This window comes from Phoxinus phoxinus, assembly GCF_949152265.1.
Source record: "Phoxinus phoxinus genome assembly, chromosome: 11".
NCBI classification, from domain to species: Eukaryota; Metazoa; Chordata; class Actinopteri; order Cypriniformes; family Leuciscidae; genus Phoxinus; species Phoxinus phoxinus.
This window is the reverse complement of record NC_136886.1, coordinates 35,855,952-35,863,451: the sequence shown is the minus strand read 5'-3', so window position 1 is coordinate 35,863,451 and position 7,500 is coordinate 35,855,952.

The following is a 7,500-nucleotide window of genomic DNA, read 5'->3' as shown; positions in this document are numbered from 1 at the left end:
ACCACCTAAATCACATCAAACCTTATAAACACAGCATTTATGGCCTTTAACTGAGCAGAAAAGCAGTCAGAAACACACATCTGAGTGTCAGAGCGCATCATGATGCATCTGAACCAATCACGGTGTCAGACATTGACATCAGCCAATGAGATTTCGCTTTTAGAGTTAAATGCCCATTGTACTTTCACGATTGGTTGCTGATAAAAAGGAAATGACCATATTTGGATCCGACAGCATTGTACAGGAGAGAGAGAGCTTTCCAGCGGTGTGTGAGATTAAAGGAAGCAGACAGCGATCGTGGAGCAGCGGATGATTTAGAACGACAACTTTTGTTGAATTTCAGAGAAATCTACAGACACAAACAGACACAGTGTAGTAAAATAAAGACCTAAATGTGTATTTTGGACTTTTTTTTCAGCACACATCTGAAAGAAGATGTTATTGAAGACAAATAGCCTAGCCCAAAATCTCAAAATTGACCAGTGAAAAAAAACACAATGTTTTTGCCTGCCGTGTCTCGCCTTAAAATCTTCATTTGATCTGATTAATTGATTTTTGAATGAATGTGTAAATTATGGTATTGTCATTTTGTGATTATTTTTGTGTGAACCTTTCTGTGCTGCCGTGTTGACCAGGACTCTCTGGAAGAAGGGATAGCAATATCTCAACGTGATTATCCTGGTTAAATAAAGGATAATACATGAATAAATAAAACCCATTAATCAAATCTGTAGAGAAAACTAGGAGTAAAGATATCGTGATTAAATGTTGTGGGTGGTTGCTAGGGCGTTGCTATGCGGTCACACATCTGATCTGCAATTACAGAAAACACGTTTGATGGACGTCACTCCAACTAGTCATTAAATACAAGAGTTCACATATTTTTCCACCCGGCCTGGTTCATTAAATGCATGTCAACACATCCGGCTTTATTTGTGTATGCAGACCATGAGATCAGATCAACTTTCATGACCAATTTATGCCGAAATCCATACTTTTTCCCGCGACCGTAGCGATTCTGGACATAAAAGCAGGGGATGAAACGAGCTCACGTTCAGATGATCACTAACAGTCGAGCACAAACGACCCGTCCGTCAGTATGATGATATATGCATGTTTACTTCACAACACCAGCGTGAAACACAAGCAAGTTCAGTTCATCAGAACACATCAGAGAGCGCTTGATCCCGGGACCGGGCCGTGTGTTTGATGGCGAGGAACACTCGTGCACCTGATGCTTTACTGCCGCTTGTGTAATGGATGACAGCAGAGATGAATACAGTCGTATTATTAATGTAAGACTGACAGAACGATGGCGTGAGTTATGGCCGCCTTTAGTTCAGACTCGCCGTTTCATGAGGCCTTCTGCTGAAAGCCATACATAAATGTCACTCGGCAGTGACCATAAACTATTACACAGGCAATTGGTTAGAAGATTTCCTCTGTTATCTATCACGGTTATTTACTAGTGTTTCTTTGTCAGGGCTGAACTGCTGCGTTTGAGCCGCTTCATTATGAAGCATGTTGTATTTTCCAGGTGTTAGCGGGGCTTTTCCTGAGACGAAGACGCACCTAAAAGCTCTATTACTATGATAATGAGGTGGAGGAAGCTCTGGGCCAAATGTAGAGCTCAGAAACGGCTTATTTAAATATCAAACCTGCACACACACGGAGTCGAGCGCTAACACAGGTACCGTTGAGGAAAAAGGGGGGGGGGGATGTAACTCTCAGATGCTTCTCTTTCATACACTCTAAAAGTGTCAGACGTAACAACCCAGTGTTTGTGTTACCCAGATCCTGGGTCCGACGTAACAACCCAGTGTTTAGGTAGTTTTTGTGTTACCCAGATCCTGGGTCCGACGTAACAACCCAGTGTTTAGGTAGTTTTTGTGTTACCAAGATCCTGGGTCAGACGTAACAACCCAGTGTTTGGGTAGTTTTTGTGTTACCAAGATCCTGAGTCAGACGTAACAACCCAGTTTTTGGGTAGTTTTTGTGTTACCAAGATCCTGGGTCAGACGTAACAACCCAGTTTTTGGGTAGTTTTTGTGTTACCAAGATCCTGGGTCAGACGTAACAACCCAGTTTTTGGGTAGTTTTTGTGTTACCAAGATCCTGGGTCAGACGTAACAACCCAGTGTTTGGGTAGTTTTTGTGTTACCAAGATCCTGAGTCAGACGTAACAACCCAGTTTTTGGGTAGTTTTTGTGTTACCCAGATCCTGGGTCAGACGTAACAACCCAGTGTTTGGGTAGTTTTTGTGTTACCAAGATCCTGGGTCAGACGTAACAACCCAGTTTTTGGGTAGTTTTTGTGTTACCCAGATCCTGGGTCAGACGTAACAACCCAGTGTTTGGGTAGTTTTTGTGTTACCCAGATCCTGGGTCCGACGTAACAACCCAGTGTTTGGGTAGTTTTTGTGTTACCCAGATCCTGGGTCCGACGTAACAACCCAGTTTTTGTGTTACCCAGATCCTGGGTCAGACGTAACAACCCAGTGATTGGGTAGTTTTTGTGTAACCCAGATCCTGGGTCCGACGTAACAACCCAGTGTTTGGGTAGTTTTTGTGTTACCAAGATCCTGAGTCAGATGTAACAACCCAGTTTTTGGGTAGTTTTTGTGTTACCAAGATCCTGAGTCAGACGTAACAACCCAGTTTTTGGGTAGTTTTTGTGTTACCCAGATCCTGGGTCAGACGTAATAACCCAGTGTTTGGGTAGTTTTTGTGTTACCCAGATCCTGGGTCCGACGTAACAACCCAGTTTTTGTGTTACCCAGATCCTGGGTCAGACGTAACAACCCAGTGATTGGGTAGTTTTTGTGTAACCCAGATCCTGGGTCCGACGTAACAACACAGTGTTTGGGTAGTTTTTGTGTTACCCAGATCATGGGTCCGACGTAACAACCCAGTGTTTGGGTAGTTTTTGTGTTACCCAGATCATGGGTCCGACGTAACAACCCAGTTTTTGGGTAGTTTTTGTATAACCCATATCCTGGGTCTGACGTAACAACCCAGTGTTTGGTTAGTTTTTGTGTTACCCAGATCCTGGGTCAGACGTAACAACCCAGTGTTTGGGTAGTTTTTGTGTTACCCAGATCCTGGGTCAGACGTAACAACCCAGTGTTTGTGTAGTTTTTGTGTTACCCAGATCCTGGGTCAGACGTAACAACCCAGTTTTTGGGTAGTTTTTGTGTTACCCAGATCCTGGGTCAGACGTAACAACCCAGTGTTTAAGTAGTTTTTGTGTTACCCAGATCCTGGGTCAGACGTAACAACCCAGTGTTTGGGTAGTTTTTGTGTTACCCAGATCCTGAGTCAGACGTAACAACCCAGTGTTTGGGTAGTTTTTGTGTTACCCAGATCCTGGGTCAGACGTAACAACCCAGTGTTTGGGTAGTTTTTGTGTTACCCAGATCCTGAGTCAGACGTAACAACCCAGTGTTTGGGTAGTTTTTGTGTTACCCAGATCCTGGGTCAGACGTAACAACCCAGTGTTTGGGTAGTTTTTGTGTTACCCAGATCCTGAGTCAGACGTAACAACCCAGTGTTTGGGTAGTTTTTGTGTTACCCAGATCCTGAGTCAGACGTAACAACCCAGTGTTTGGGTAGTTTTTGTGTTACCCAGATCCTGGGTCCGACGTAACAACCCAGTGTTTGGGTAGTTTTTGTGTTACCCAGATCCTGGGTCCGACGTAACAACCCAGTGTTTGGGTAGTTTTTGTGTTACCCAGATCCTGGGTCCGACGTAACAACCCAGTGTTTGGGTAGTTTTTGTGTAACCCAGATCCTGGGTCAGACGTAACAACCCAGTGATTGGGTAGTTTTTGTGTTACCCAGATCCTGGGTCAGACGTAACAACCCAGTGTTTGGGTAGTTTTTGTGTTACCCAGATCCTGGGTCAGACGTAACAACCCAGTGTTTGTGTAGTTTTTGTGTTACCCAGATCCTGGGTCAGACGTAACAACCCAGTTTTTGGGTAGTTTTTGTGTTACCCAGATCCTGGGTCAGACGTAACAACCCAGTGTTTAAGTAGTTTTTGTGTTACCCAGATCCTGGGTCAGACGTAACAACCCAGTGTTTAAGTAGTTTTTGTGTTACCCAGATCCTGGGTCAGACGTAACAACCCAGTGTTTGGGTAGTTTTTGTGTTACCCAGATCCTGAGTCAGACGTAACAACCCAGTGTTTGGGTAGTTTTTGTGTTACCCAGATCCTGGGTCAGACGTAACAACCCAGTGTTTGGGTAGTTTTTGTATAACCCAGATTCTGGGTCTGACGTAACAACCCAGTGTTTGGTTCGTTTTTGTGTAACCCAGATCCTGGGTCAGACGTAAAAACCCAGTGTTTGGGTAGTTTTTGTGTTACCCAGATCCTGGGTCAGATGTAACAACCCAGTGTTTGGGTAGTTTTTGTGTTACCCAGATCCTGGGTCAGACGTAACAACCCAGTGTTTGGGTAGTTTTTGTGTTACCCAGATCCTGAGTCAGACGTAACAACCCAGTGTTTGGGTAGTTTTTGTGTTACCCAGATCCTGGGTCCGACGTAACAACCCAGTGTTTGGGTAGTTTTTGTATAACCCAGATCCTGGGTCTGACGTAACAACCCAGTGTTTGGTTCGTTTTTGTGTAACCCAGATCCTGGGTCAGACGTAACAACCCAGTGTTTGTTTAGTTTTTGTTTTACCCAGATCCTGGGTCAGACATAACAACCCAGTGTTTGGGTAGTTTTTGTGTAACCCAGATCCTGGGTTAGACGTAACAACACAGTTTTTGGGTAGTTTTTGTGTTACCCAGATCCTGGGTCAGACGTAACAACCCAAGTGTTTCGGTAGTTTTTGTGTTACCCAGATCCTGAGTCAGACGTAACAACCCAGTGTTTGGGTAGTTTTTGTGTTACCCAGATCCTGGGTCAGACGTAACAACCCAAGTGTTTCGGTAGTTTTTGTGTTACCCAGATCCTGGGTCAGACGTAACAACCCAGTGTTTGGGTAGTTTTTGTGTTACCCAGATCCTGGGTCAGACGTAACAACCCAAGTGTTTCGGTAGTTTTTGTGTTACCCAGATCCTGAGTCAGACGTAACAACCCAGTGTTTGGGTAGTTTTTGTGTTACCCAGATCCTGGGTCAGACGTAACAACCCAAGTGTTTCGGTAGTTTTTGTGTAACCCAGCTCCTGGGTCAGACGTAACAACCCAGGAGCTGGGTAACACAAAAATGACCCAAAAGGTTCAACCCAGGATTTAGGTCGAGAAAAATTACCCAAGATGTTTTACAGTGTAATGCTGCAGTTTCTCTTATAAAATAATAAAGCCATAAAAACCGACTCAAACGAGGCAGATCTACAGTGAATGTGGAGAACAGCTCAGATCATTTGATGAGAAACACTCCATTTGCTCTTCCTCTCGTTGCCCTCGAATAGAAACAACTGAGATAGTCTTGTGTGTGATCATTCATTTCCTAGCACTGTCCAAACAATAACCTTCATGCAAAATGCAACAGTCTGCTATAGTGGACCGAGCTTTGTGTGTGGCGATCGATAATGGACACAGAGATCATGCATGAGCCCTCATGTCATCATTCACAAACACAGAATAAACTAATCGCACATCAAACTCTCAGAACGCCTCAGGACATCAGATCTGCGCTCTACGTTACTGCCAAACACAAAACCACACAAAATCAATCTCACACTGTTGAGAATCACTCCCAGCATCGCATTCAAACTCTCCCTTGATATGTATTAGTTTGAATACGATTTATCATTTAATGAGTTGTTTTAATCGGAATACTAATTGCTGCTGAAGTACATGGGAGTGTATCTCATTATGTAAATGAGTTATGATGTGATCGTGAATCTGCAGCGGTCATGTGATCATCTCAGGTGTGCTTTCTCACCTGTTCAGCTCAACCTGCTCTCTAGGAGCATTCATAAAAATGAATTCATAAAATCTTACATGCTCATATAACGAGAATATAGAGGAACAAACTGCTCAGTTTTATTCAGAGGCCCAAAGCAAAAATATGCAATTTGGTGCAAATGCTGATATTTATATGGACAAAAAGAAACGAAATTCTGATGCTTGTAATGCTTGTTCTGGTGCTTGATAACAGTATCGCAGACACGGACATAAAATGCATATACATATCAATATGTGCCAATAATGTCTTAGTAAGATGATATTTAAATGCTCAGTTTTATGATCAAAGCTCTGTATTTTTAAAACATATAATGCAGTGCAATACAATAATGATTGAGAGATGAACAAATAAACCTTCATCAAAAGCCGGATGTCATATTTGATTCTCATGATTTTTATAATAAATGATAATGATAATCAATAAACCTGCTTTACAGGGTTTTCACAGCAATGCCAAAGAAGAATCATTCTCAAAACAACCTTTCAGTCAAAAGAAGTTCTTAAAGTCTCCTGTGCTGTAAATCCAGCTTTTACTGTAGTGTATGTGTGTGTGTGGTGTTATTAATCTGCTTTAACACACACCATGTGTAAGTTCATAAGTGGACAGCATTGCTGAGTATTTTCTGCTTAAAACTGCAGTGAACCAAAGACAGTCTCAAAAACACGGTTTGAAATCGCTGGTGTTTCTGACGTCACACACTACCTTGACCAATCAGATCAACGTGTGATCGTCCACCAGTGGATCTCTGAGTGAGTGAGTGAGTGGAGGCGGGGCTCATTTGCATATTCATAGATCCGCGTATACTAAATGAGGCAAGGGTGTCGAGTTACATTCAAGATATTTTAAGATATTTTTAGCAACGAAAATAAGTAATTTTGGTGATCAAAGATGAGTTGTAAGCGATACAATGAATCGCATGTGTGAAGTTCAGCCTTCAGATATTGCTGAGGAATCAGCGGATCTCTATCCGCGCTGGTGTACATGATCTGTGCCTCTGTCCTGGTGTCTCAGCATCTCCACCTGCGCGTGCTTCAGACTCAGAGGTGTGTGTGAGTAACTGAGGCCTGTAGACCGGCTCCAGCACTGCATCGCCACACAGCAGGACTAACTCTACTTCATTATGTCTATAGCAGAACCACTTTACTGAAGAGTGGAGCGACTCGATCGCATCCTGATCCCTGATTACTGCCCTGACCTGTGTGTGTGTGTGTGTGTGTGTGTGTGTGACACACTCTCTGCTCTCACTGACCTCGGGTGTGTGTGTGTGTGTGTGTGTGTGTGTGTGTGTGTTACACACTCTGCTCTCGCTGACCTCAGGTGTGTGTGTGTGTGTGTGTGAGAGAGAGAGTGTGTGGTGTGAGAGAGTGTGTGTGTGTGTGTGTGTGTGTGTGTGTGTTACACACTCTGCTCTCGCTGACCTCAGGTGTGTGTGTGTGTGTGTGTGAGAGAGAGAGTGTGTGGTGTGAGAGAGTGTGTGTGTGTGTGTGTGTGTGTGTGTGTGTTACACACTCTGCTCTCGCTGACCTCAGGTGTGTGTGTGTGTGTGTGTGTGTGTGTGTGTGTGTGTGTGTGTGACACACTCT